General features: G+C 39.6%; 1 pseudogene; it reads left to right on the top strand.

Annotated features, from left to right (window-relative positions):
- Positions 1 to 2,868: 2,868 nt before the first annotated feature.
- Positions 2,869 to 13,046, top strand: part of LOC116758370 — a 51,923-nt pseudogene continuing 41,745 nt past the window's right edge.

Below are 13,046 nucleotides of genomic sequence, written 5' to 3' on the forward strand. Positions count from 1 at the left end.
ATTTCTCTCTCCTGTCCAAAGTGGGTGGACAGGGTGTTCTACTCATTATGGTCACTTAGGATTCAGGCCAACAGAAAGGCCTAATATTAAAGGGGGCAGGGAATTTGGGGGAGTGGAATCATATCAATTGCCCAGGAGGTGGATGGCAAGAAACATTTGGTGAACAGCACTAATTACTACTCTAGGAGTTAATGATAGTTTCTAGGCCCTAGGGTTTCTGTGTGTATTTAATGAGATCATGCTTAGAAAGTACCAAGTGTTAGCTATTAACGACAGTAATAAGCAGACCTATTTTCTCACAAGTTTTTTTTTTCCCCTAACGAGGAAAAATAGAACACATTATACACAGCATGTCAAACTGGCGCTCAGGCCAATCAAATTTAATTTGTGATTGGAAGTATTATCCCTAGGCCTTTTAACACAATTATAAATTGACTCTTGGCCACTGAGGACAAAGCTTTTTAAAGGCCTAAAGAATATCATAATAAATGCACCATATTTGCTAGGCTTAAGGTACTTTTTACTTCTTACCATTTTAATATTTCTTAGTCTGTGTTGTATTTTATAATCAATAGAATGTAAATACAATACACCTTTTCCATTTAAAAATTTTTATTCCTGAAAACCTGCTAATAAATGATTGGTATATCTTAAAAATTTTGGTGTTCTTGAACTAAGAAAAAAAGAGTTGAAAAAATGAGTTAATGTCAAAAGAAATGAAGTAGCTTTCACTACAACGCTCCTTATGAAATGATAAGCCCATGCAGGATTTGGACTTCAGATGTGTAACTATGTGCATTCCATCATTCTTTCCCTTCTTGTTATTATACCAAGTTTCTTTGTCTGCTTCACAAGAAATGTGATGCAAAAATGGTTATTTTTGCCATACTGAGAAATGTCTCCCAGTGGACTTTTTTTAAAAGGTAGCTATTGTGTTCTGAATCATCAGCTGACAGCAGCAAAGAAACTTCGAGTGCAGCAAAGAAACAGCTTCCTCTCACTGGTGTGCAAAAGGGAAACAGCAGGGATTTCCACATGCAGTGTCAGTCTAAGTAAATGACACCTGTTATAAAATTGTATCTGTGACCAAGACATCCATTAATGGATTCAGGCACACCTCAACTACAGAAGGCAGCTGCCTTATATAGCAGCAGGGTTCGCCAGCTACAACAGAATCAGTAACAGCAGTAATTTATGAATTACATCAAATTAAAACTGCAAACCTTCTGGCTGACTTAGAAGCTTCTTTAACATGCCCTAGCCTAAGTTTTCTCACTGTTAGTTGATTGAGGAAACACTGAAGGGGCTGGCTTGTCCAAAGAAAATCCAAATGCATAACAATTGGTTGTATTAGGGGAGCACACCTAACCTGGAAGATACCAAAGCAACTGCTCTGCTCTGTGGGTAAGATGAAGGCCAGGCAGCTCCACATCACGGTGGGTTAGTGAACAGGGAGACATCGCCAGCACTTTTGTCTGTGACTTTCCTATTGCCTCACCGGGAAAGAAACTTTTCAGACCATTTAAGTCTTAACCTAGGACAATGATTCTCAAATGTTGTTGTGCAAAACATTAGTCTGGGGAATTTATTCAATTTCCTAGGCCCTACCCTTGGACATTCCAATTCACTGGCACTAAAGTTGAGTCTCATGTAGAAAGTAAGTGAGCTCTTCTGTGGTGAACAAGGCCCCCCAATCAGATTTATTGGTTCTTCAGCAGGAAATCAACTGTGAAGCTAACTAAAATTACTCTTGGTTTTGCTCCACTCTTAGAAGGTCACAAGACTCAGTGGCCATAGGCATTTGTGTTTAAAACAAATGCAAAGATGGTCTGATGCATACTTTATAAGGGATGGTTATACATTAACAATCCATATTATAGAACCAAGTTATATAATTCATGAAAGATCATGGGTTACGTGACATGAATCATCATAGAACAAATCAGAAGACCAGGTAGTATTACTGAAGCTCTGCTATTTAACTCTTTCTTGGTTTTCAGTGTAGTGTCATAATTAAGAGCCCTAGTTTTAGGGAAACAGATTGCCTGGGTTTGAATGCTGGCCCAATTATTTTCTAGATATGTGAAACTGAGCAGGAAACTTCTGCTTTATTTTCCTTATGTATAAAGTGGATAACATAGGGTCATTGTATTAAGAGTGTCAACCAAGAAAAATAATTAGAACACACCTATCACAGAGCAGATGTTCAATAATTCTTAGCTGTTGATACTACTATGTGACAGACACTTGATTGTGTCATTGAATTCTTAACAATTTAATAATGTAGAAACTGGAGATCAGTCAAGATGGTGGAGTAGAAAGACCCTGAGCCCACCTCCTCCCATGAGCACACCAAAATCACAATGATTTGCAAAACAACCATTGATGAAAAAGACCAGAACCTACCAGAAAAGATCTTCTACAAATAAAGACAAAAATGGGACCACAAAGAGATGGGTAGGGGGGTGGACTCACGATATAATCAGGTTTCAGGGCGGCCACCCGCAAACTGCAGAATAATTATATTGCAGAGGTTCTCACACAGGAATGAGAGTTCTGAGCCCTTCATTGGGCTCCCTGGCTTGGTGGTCCTGCACCAGGAAGACAAGCACCCAGAGTATTTGGCTTTCAAGGCCAGTGGGGCTTAATTTCTGGGGGAAATAGAGACTGCACTCTTAAAGGGCACACAAAAAATCTCCCACTCTCCAGGACCCAGGACAAAAGAAATAACTTGATAGGAGACTGGGCCAAACCTACATCTTGGAGAGTCTCCTAGAGAGGTGTGTGTGGGGGGCGCGCTGTGGCTCACTCTGGGAACACAGACACTGGCAGCAGCCATTTTGGGGAGCTTATTCAACCACATGGACAATGGTGCTGGAGGCTGCCAGTGGAATTCTCCTTCTAGCTCATCAGCGCCTAGACCTGGTCCTACCCAACAACCTGTAGGCACCAGTTTGGGGACGCTTCAAGCCAAGCAACTAACTGGGCAGGGATGTAGCCCCACCATCAGCAGACAGGCTGCTAAGACTTCCTGAGCCCACAGCTTCGTCTAGACACAGCCCTGCCCACCAGAGGGCCAGGACCCAGCTCCATCCACCAGTGGAGAGGAACTGGCTCTGCCCTCCACAAAACCTCCTCTAGCCTCTGGACCAGCTTCACCCACAAGGGGGCAGATGCCAGATGCAAAAAAACCACACTCCCACAGCTTGAGGACCCAGCCTGTGCACAGCAGGCCAGACACTGCCCTGGGACCAACTGGCTCACAGCCTTGCCCAGTTGCAGGCCAACACAAGCTTCAGGACACCCTGGACCTCTGTACCACCTGTGTCAAGAACCTCCCGCCACCCCCAGCAATCTGACAGCTCTGGGATGCCCGGGTCCTGCAGCCAGACTCCAGGTGCCAGCTCTGCCTGCAGTAGTCTGGCACCAACCACCCCAGGACCTGGATTCACCCAACAGTGGGTGGGCAACAGCCCCAGAGTCTTCTGGACCCAACTCTGCCCAAACAATGAGCCAGTGCTAGTCCCAGAGCCTCCAGGGGTTCTGCAGTAATTTGCCCCCTGGCTAGGCCTTACCAACCAACAGCCGGCAGCCTCTGCACAAGGCAGGGTCTGGCAACCAACCGGACCAGGGTCCAACCAAGTCTACCAGACTGTACACGTAGTCAGCCTACCACAACAGAAGGATGCACTCAGCCCTCACAGAGGTAACACCTAGAGCATATAGCTTGGATTAGGAGAGGGCAGTACACTGCTGGGACACATAAGACATCTCTTACAAAAAGCACTTCTTCAAGTGGAGAAACATAACTAACCTATCACATATATAAAAATAAAAATAGCAACTTAGGCAAAATGAGGTGAAAGAGGAACATGTTTCAGACGAGGAATGAAATAAAACCCCAGAAGAACAACTAAGTGAAATGGAGACAGACAATCTACCCAAGAAAGAGCTTGGGGTAATGATCATAAAGATGATCAAAGAACTCGTGACCACCTGGCGCGGGGGGGGGGGGGGGGAGAGAAGCAAGAGGGGGGGGATATGGGGATGTATGTATATGTATAGCTGATTCACTTTGTTATAAAGCAGAAAATAACACACCACTGTAAAGCAATTATACTCCAATAAAGATGTTAAAAATTTTTTTTGTTTAAATGAAAGAAAGGATAGCTAAACAGATAGCAGAATCACACCATCAAGCCTAATACTGGTCCACTTTGGCAGTATTAACCCTGGGAAATGCATCACTGCTTTGAAAAAATAGAGAAGACATATTTATTAAAGTCTAAAAATAAACTCTTAAGAAGTGACCACTTTAAAAAGTTAAAAAAAAAAAAAGAACTCAGAAGAATAGATGCACAGATCGAGAAGTCAGAATTTTTTAACAGAGAGTTAGAAAATATAAAGAACAGCCAAACAGAGATGAAGAATACAGTAACTGAAATAAAAAATATACTAGAAGGAATCAACAGTGTACGAAAAGATACAGAGAAATGGATCAGTGAGCTGGAAGACAGAGTAGTGGAAATCACTGACACTGAAAATAAAAGAAAAAAGAATAAAAAGAAATGAGGACAATTTAAGAGACGTCTTAAATTGATCAAGTGCACTAATATTTGCATTACATGGTCTCAGAAGGAGAATAGAGAGAAAGGGACTGAGAACATATTAGAAGAGATAATAGCTGAAAACTTCCCTAACATGGGAAAGGAAACTTTCACCCAAGTCCAAGAAGCACAGAGTCCCATACAGGATTAACCCAAGGAGGAGTACAACAAGATACACTGAAATTAAAATGATGAAAATTAAAGATAAAGTGAGAGTATTAAATGCAGCAAGTGAAAAGCAACAAGTAACATACAAGGGAACTCCCATAAGGCTATTAGCTGATTTTTTAACAGAAACTCTGCAGGCCAGAAGGGAGTAGCACGATATGTTTAAAGTCATAACAGGGAAAAACCTACAACCAAGAATACTCTACCCATCAATGCTTTCATTCAGATTTTATAGAGAAATCAAAAGCTTTACAGATAAGCAAAAGATAAAAGAGCTCAGCACCACAAACTAGTTTTATAGCAAGTGTTAAAGGAACTTCTCTAAGTGAAAAAGAAAAGGCCACAACTAGAAATAAGAAAATTATGAAATGAAAAAGCTCACCAGTAAAAGCAAACATATAGTAAACATAGGAAAACATCCACACACAAAGCTAGTAGGAGGGTTAAAGTAAAAGTAGTGAAATCATCTATATCCACAATCAGCAGCTAAGGGATACAAAAAGCAATTCAATGTAAAATATGAGAGCAAAAGCAGTAATCATGAGGAGAGGAGAGTATGAATGGAGGGTTTTTAAAATGCATTTGGAATTAAGGGATCAGCAACTTAAAACTACCACATTTATATACAGAGTGCTATGTAAAATCTCATGGTAATGACAAACCAAAAATCTATGATATACCCACAAAAAAGAAAAAGGAATCCAAACATAAAACTAAATAATAAAATAAGAATGGAAAAGACCTACAAAAACAACCCCAAAACAATTAGCAAAATGGCAACAGGAACATATATATCTATAATTACCTTAAACGGAGATGAACTAAGTGCTACAATCAAAAGACAGAGTGGCTGAATAGATACAAAAACAAGACCCATATATATGCTGTCTACAAGAGATTCACTTCAGATCTAAAGACACAAAAAGACTGGAAGTGAGAGAAAGGAAAAAGGTATTCTACACAAATGGAAATCAAAAGAAAGCTGGAGTAGCAATACTTATATCACACAAAATAGACTTAAAAATAAATACTGTTATAAGAGACAAAGAAGGACCCTATTAAATGATAAAGGGATCATTCGAAGAAGGTATAATAATTGTAAATATGCACCTAACACAGAAGCACCTCAATATATAAGGCAAATACTAACAGCCATAAAAGGAGAAACTGACAGTAACAGAATAACAGTTGCAGACCCTTAACACCCCATTTACATCAATGGACAGATAATTCAGACAGAAAATCAATTAGGAAACACAGGTCTTACATGACACATTAAATCAAAATGACTTAATTGACATATATAGAGCATTCTACCTGAAAACAGCAGAATACACATTCTTTTCAAGTGTACATGGAACATTCTCCAGGATAGACCACATGCTAGGCCACAAAGGAAGCCTCAGTAAATTTATGAAAATTGAAATCATATCAAGCACCTTTTCCAAACACAATGCTATAAGACTAGAAATCAACTACATGAAAAAACTGAAAAAAACACAAACACATGGACGCTAAAAATATTCTACTAAACAAACAAGGGGTCCCTAAGAAATCAAATAGAAAATAAGAAAATACCAAGAGACAAATGAAAACAAAAACATGACAATACAAAATCTATGGGATGCAGCAAAAGAAGTTCTAAGAGGGGAGTTTATAGAGATGCACGCTAACCTCAGGAAACAAGAAAAATCTCAAACAACCTAACCTTACACCTAAAGGAACTAGAGAAATAAGAAACAAAACACAAAGTTAGAAGGAAAGAGATCATAAATATCATAGCAGAAATAGAGACTAAAAAATAGAAAGAAATCAATGAAAGTGAAAAGATAAACAAAACTTATAAACCTTTAGCCAGACTAATCAAGAAAATATGGAAGAGAGTTCATATCTATAAAATCAGAAATGAAAAAGGAGAAATTACAACCCACACCAAAGAAACACAAAAGATCATAACAGACTACTATGAACAACTATACACCAATAAAATGGACAACCTAGAAACAATGGACAAATTCTTAGTAATGTACAATCTCCCAAGACAAAATTAGGAAGAAATAATATGAACAGATCAATTACCAGTAATGAAATTGAAACAATTAAATAACTTCCAACAAACAAAGGTCCAGGAGCAGATGGCTTCACAGGTGAATTCTACCAAACATTTAGACAAGAATAAAAAACATATCCTTCTCAAACTATCTGAAAAAACTGCTGAGGAAGGAACACTTCTGAACTCTTTCTATGAGGCCAGCATCACCCTGATACCAAAACCAGTCAAGGTTATCACAAAAGAAGAAAATTATAGGCCAGTATCACTGATGAACATAGATGCAAAAATCCTCAACAAAAGATTAGCAAACAAATCCAGCAATACATTTAAAATGATCATACACCACAATCAAGTGGGATTTACCAACCAGAAGTGTAAGGATTTTTCAATATCTGCTAAGCAATCAATGTGATAGACCACCTTAACAAACTGAAGAGTAAAAACCATCTGATTCATTTGTCAATGGACACTTAGGCTGCTTCCATGTCCTGACTATTGCAAATAGTGCTGCAATGAAGATTGTGGTACATGTCTCTTTTTGAATTATGGTTTTCTCAGGGTATATGCCCAGGAGTGGGATTGCTGGATCATATGGTAGCTCTATTTTTAATTTTTTAAGGAATCTCCATACTGTTCTCCATAGTGGCTGTATCAATTTATATGCAAAGAAATATGACTCAGCCATAAAAAGAAACAAAATCGAGTTATCTGTAGTGAGGTGGATGGACCTAGAGTCTGTCACACAGAGTGAAGTAAGTCAGAAAGAGAAAAACAAATACCGTATGCTAACACATATATATGGAATCTAAAAAAAAAATTGTTCTGATGAACCTAGGGTCAGGACAGGAATAAAGATGCAGACATAGAGAATGGACTTGAGGATATGCGGAGGGGGAAGGGTAAGCTGGGACGAAGTGAGAGAGTAGCATTGACATATATACAATACCAAATGTAAAATAGCTAGTGGGAAGCAGCTGCATAGCACAGGGAGATCAACTCAGTGCTTTGTGACTACCTAGAGGGGTGGGATAGGGAAGGTGGGAGGGAGATGCAAGAGGGAGGGGATATGGGGATATATGTATGCATATAGCTGATTCACTTTTTTATACAGCAGAAACTAACACAATATTGTAAAGCAGTTATACTCCAATGAAGATGTAGAGGGGTGGGTTAGGGAGGGTGGGAGGGAGACACAAGAGGGAGGAGATATGGGGATATATGTGTATGTATAGCTGATTCACTTTGTTATAAAGCAGAAACTAACACACCATTGTAAGGCAATTATACTCCAATAAAGATGTTAAAAAAAACCATATGATTATCTCAGTAGATGCAGAAAAAGTTTTTGATAAAATTCAGCATCCATTCATGATAAAAACTCTCCAGGAGTGAGCACAGAGGGAACACACCTTAACACAATAAAGGCCATATGTGACAAACCCACAGCTTACAGCCTATTCAATGGTCAGAAGCTGAAAGCATTTCCTCTAAGATCAGGAAAAATACAAGGATGCCCACTCTCACCACTTTTGTTTGACAGTATTTGAAGCCCTAGCCAAAGCCTTCAGAGAAGAAAAAGAATTAAAAGGAATCCAAATTGGGAAGGAAGAAGTAAAACTGTCACTGTCAGCAGATGACATGATGCTATACATAGAAAATCCTAAGGACGCCACCAGAAAACTACTGGAGCTCAATGAATTTGGCATAGTTGTAGGATATAAAATTAATATACAGAAATCTTTTGCATTTCTCAACACTAAATATGAAGTATCATGAAGAGAAATTAAGGAAACAATCCCATTTACCATCGCATCAAAAAGAGTGAAAGACCTAGGAATAAACCTAACTAAGGAGGAAAAATATCTGTACTCAGAAAATAATAAGACACTGATGAAAGAAACTGAAGATGACACAGGTAGAAAGATATACCATATTCTTGGATCAGAGGAATTAATATTGTTAAAATGACCATACTACCCAAGGCAAACTACAAATTCAATGCAATCCCTATCAAAATACCAATAGCATTTTTCACAGAACTGGAACAAATAATTTGAAAATTTGTATGGAAATGCAAATGACCACGAATAGCCAAAACACTCTTAAGAAAGAAGAACAGAGATGAAGGAATCAGACTCCCTGACTTCAGACTATACTGAAGAGCTACAGTAATAAAAACAGTATGGTACTGGGCCCAAAGCAGACACATAGATAAACTGAGCAGAATAGGGAGCCCAGAAATAAACCCACACACTTATGGTCAATCAATCTATAGTGAAAGAGGTAAGAATATACAATGGAGAAAAGACAGTCTCTTCAGTAAGTGATGATGGGAAAACTGGACAGCTACATGTAAAAGAATGAAAGGAAAACAGTCTCCAACACCGTATACAAAAATAAACTCAAAATGGATTAAAGACCTAAAAGTAAGACTGGAAACCATAAAACTCCTAGAGGAAACCATAGGCAGAACACTCTGACATAAATTGTAGCAATCTCTCATTGGATCTGTCTCCTAAAGCAAAGGAAATAAAAGCTAAAATAAACAAATGGGACATAATTAAACTTAAAATCTTTTGCACAGCAAAGGCAACCACTGACTAAATGAAAAGGCAACCTACTGAATAGGAGAAAATACTTGCAAATGACATAAATGATAAGGGGTTAATATCCAAAGTATATAAACAGCTCACACAACTCAACATCAAAAAAACAAACAACCCAATTGAAAATGGGCAGACACTTGAATAGACATTTTTTCAAAGATGACATGCAGCTGGCCAACATGCACATGAAAAGATGCTCAAAATCGATATCATCAGGGAAATGGAAATCAAGACCACAATGAAATATCACCTCACACCTGTCAGAATGTCTGTCATCAAAATGAACACAAATAACAAATGTTGGCAAGGATGTGGAGAAAAAGGAAGTCTCATACACTGTGGGTGGGAAGGTAAATCGGTGCAGCCACTGTGGAAAACAGTATGGCAGTTTCTCAAAAAACTAAAAATAGAAATATCATATGACTCAGCAATTTCACTCCTGGATGTACACCTGAAAAATCCCCACTAATTAAAAAAGATACAGGCACCCCAATATTCATGGAAGCATTATTTACAATTGCCAAGACGTGGAAGCCCCCTACGTGTCTATCAACAGATGAATGGACAAAGATGTGGTATATATGTACAATGGTATACTACACAGCCATAAGAAAGAATGAAATTTTGCCATTTGCAACAACATGGATGGACTTGGAGGGTATTGTGCTAAGTGAAATAAGTCAGACAAAGACAAATACTGTATGATATCACTTACATGTAGAATCTAAATAATACAACAAACTAGTGAATATAACAAAAAAAGAAGCAGACTCACAGATATAGAGAACAAACTAGTGGTTACCAGTGAGGGGGCAATATAGGGGTGGGGGAGTGGGAGGTACAAACTATTATGCATAAAATAAGCTACAAAGCTATACTGCACAACACAGGAAATATAGCCAATGTTTCATAATCACTATAATTGTAAATATAACCTTTAAAAATTGTAAATGTACTTTGTAAATGTGTTTTTCTTTTTTTATTAAAGTATAGTTGATGTACAATACAGTGATATTGTACATCAACTATACTTTAATAAAAAAAGAAAAACAATGCAGAAAGTACATTTCAATTTCCTCATCTCATTTCCTCATCTCCCTTTCACAGATGAGGAAACTGAAACACAGAGATCACCAATCCAAAATCACAATATGAGTTCTATACACTTAGCTACTACACTAATGTAGAGCTGAAGAGAATTACAGGGTTTCTTAAATCTACCCCACATTTTTCTCAAGGTCCTTCGATGCGTTAGTGGCAGTGTGGGCAATGGTTGACAGTAGAAGGTGACTGCATGTGGTTTTGGGGTAAGACCAAGGAGGCTCCTCTAGTATCTACTTGTAGTGTGATTGTGGGCAAGTCACTTAGTATTTTTGTGACTCAGTATTTAAATAACCAACATTATCAGGATACTAATATTTGCTCTATGAGTATTTTCTGTGGAATAAATGGCAATGTGTGAATTTCCTAGTAGGTACTCAGTAAATATTCATTGACTTCTGATTCTGACTGGCAGGATTAGAAAAAAATCGTTCATTATGTACATAGTTCTACACTAGGTGAAGTAGATAATATAAAAATAAAAGATGATGAACACACTTATAAAATATAATATCAAACACAGTTCCTGCTTTAAGCTCATCATTTTGCACTGATAAGCATATGGGTAGACTCCTGGTACCTCTAATACTTCATGTGAAACTATGTCCCCAAAATGGACAAGTGGATCAGTGCCAGGCTACTGACACAACTGGAGACAATCAGATTCTCTACCCTAGAATTTGGAGTCAGATTAAAGGTATGGATTTTGAGACTATATTAATTATAAAATTTGGGCTAGCCACATACACAGAAAAGCTTACAAATCAGATCGACCGATAAAAGCAAAATGAGGTAGAAGAGATCAAGATGGTGGAGTAGAAGGACAAGGAGCTCATCTCCCTGACAAACACATCAAAAATATATCTACATGTGGAACAATTCTCACTGAAAACCAACTGAAAACTGTTAGAAGGTTTCTTATACAACCAAAGCTGTAAGAAAGATCTCCATGTAACTGGGTAAGAACAACAACAATAAAAAAAAGTCACTGGAACAGGACTAGTGCCCCTGGGAGGAAGCTGAGAAAGAGGAAATGTTCCCACCTGTGCCCTGGGACCTCCCTTTGCCAGTTGGGAGACCTGTGGTGCAGATAAGTAGCTGAAGAGGCCTGGTCTCCCTTGTGTGAATGTGATGGTTTGGTGGCAATCAGAATGGAGAGATACCAGTGCTGATGGCTGCCAGGCTGCTGCATTTCACAGCCCAAAACATGCTGGGAGGGGCTGCTGGTACATGTAGAGGCTAGACACTGAAACTTGGACTTCAGCGGACAGATCCTGGAAAAGGACTCAGTCTAGCTGTGCAGGGATAGCACGAAGGGCTTAGAGTGCGGTCCAGGCCACCACTGTTAGCATATGCAGGGAAAGGCATAGGTCTTCCATAGGATCCCCAGTATCAGTGCAGGCAGGGTGGGGTGTGGGTCCACAGTAGGAGCCACATTGACAGCTGCACATGACAGTGTGTGGCTCTGCTGGTGGGCGACTCTGTGAGCAAGCACGTGGCAGAGGGCAGGGCTGACATCACTGAAGCCCATTATCAATGCTCTCAGAGTGGGGGTGGGTCCAGCAGCAGTGGACCCACCGGTGCACACACCGGTGGCAGGTGGCATTACACAATGGCACATTCCCAGCAGACTGCCTCTGGGGAGGAGTACACAGTGGGTTTATCTCCCAGTGGGAGTGCTCCAGTCCCACATACTTCACACCAGAGCCTAAAGCCAGACACGGGGTGGACAGGCCCTGGGAGAGTCCTACCACAGAGGCAGCCCAAGTTTTAGATGGCGGCACAACCTCCTCAATTCCTGAATCAATAACATCACCACCCACAGTGCCAAGCTAACACTAGGTCTGGGAGGAACACAACAAAGAACGGGATGCAAACTTGGGCTACTTCTGAACAAAATGGAGGATGCCTGCATGGATGGCACATAGGTTCACTGTGACCGCATGGGCCTCGCTTGCTTCAGCACTCACTTCCTTGGGGATAGAGAACACACTTAAGGGCAACAGAGCCTTACTGAACTGGAACCTCAGAGTTTTTACTTCAAGAACTGAGGAGCAGACCCTGCCCCTGACAGAGCTGGGACAGCCACAGAACAAAGAGGAGACCCCACCCAACATCCAGTGCAGGCTCTGGTCACCACAACATAAACCACACCTCCTCATCAAGGGGATAATGGCCAGTACACTCTGAGGAAAGACATGGCAGGCATCCATACCAAAATCAACCCTCTCACCAAAAATACTGGGCTCTCACAGTGACGTTCCCACATAAAAACAGCCCTTCAAGACCACAGTAGATAACTGATTCACCTAAGTTCAAAGAGACAGAGAAATTTAAAATGAAAAAAGTAGAGGAACTACTCCCAATTAAAAGAAAAAGGGAAATCCCCTGAAAGAACAAACAATGAAATAGACCTCTTCAGTCTACTAGATGCCAAGTTCAAAAAAGAGGTAATAACAATGTTAAAAGCATTATGAAAGTTTATGGATATATCATTTTAACAAAGATCTA

Source organism: Phocoena sinus, chromosome 8 (assembly GCF_008692025.1).
Source record: "Phocoena sinus isolate mPhoSin1 chromosome 8, mPhoSin1.pri, whole genome shotgun sequence".
Taxonomy (NCBI): Eukaryota; Metazoa; Chordata; class Mammalia; order Artiodactyla; family Phocoenidae; genus Phocoena; species Phocoena sinus.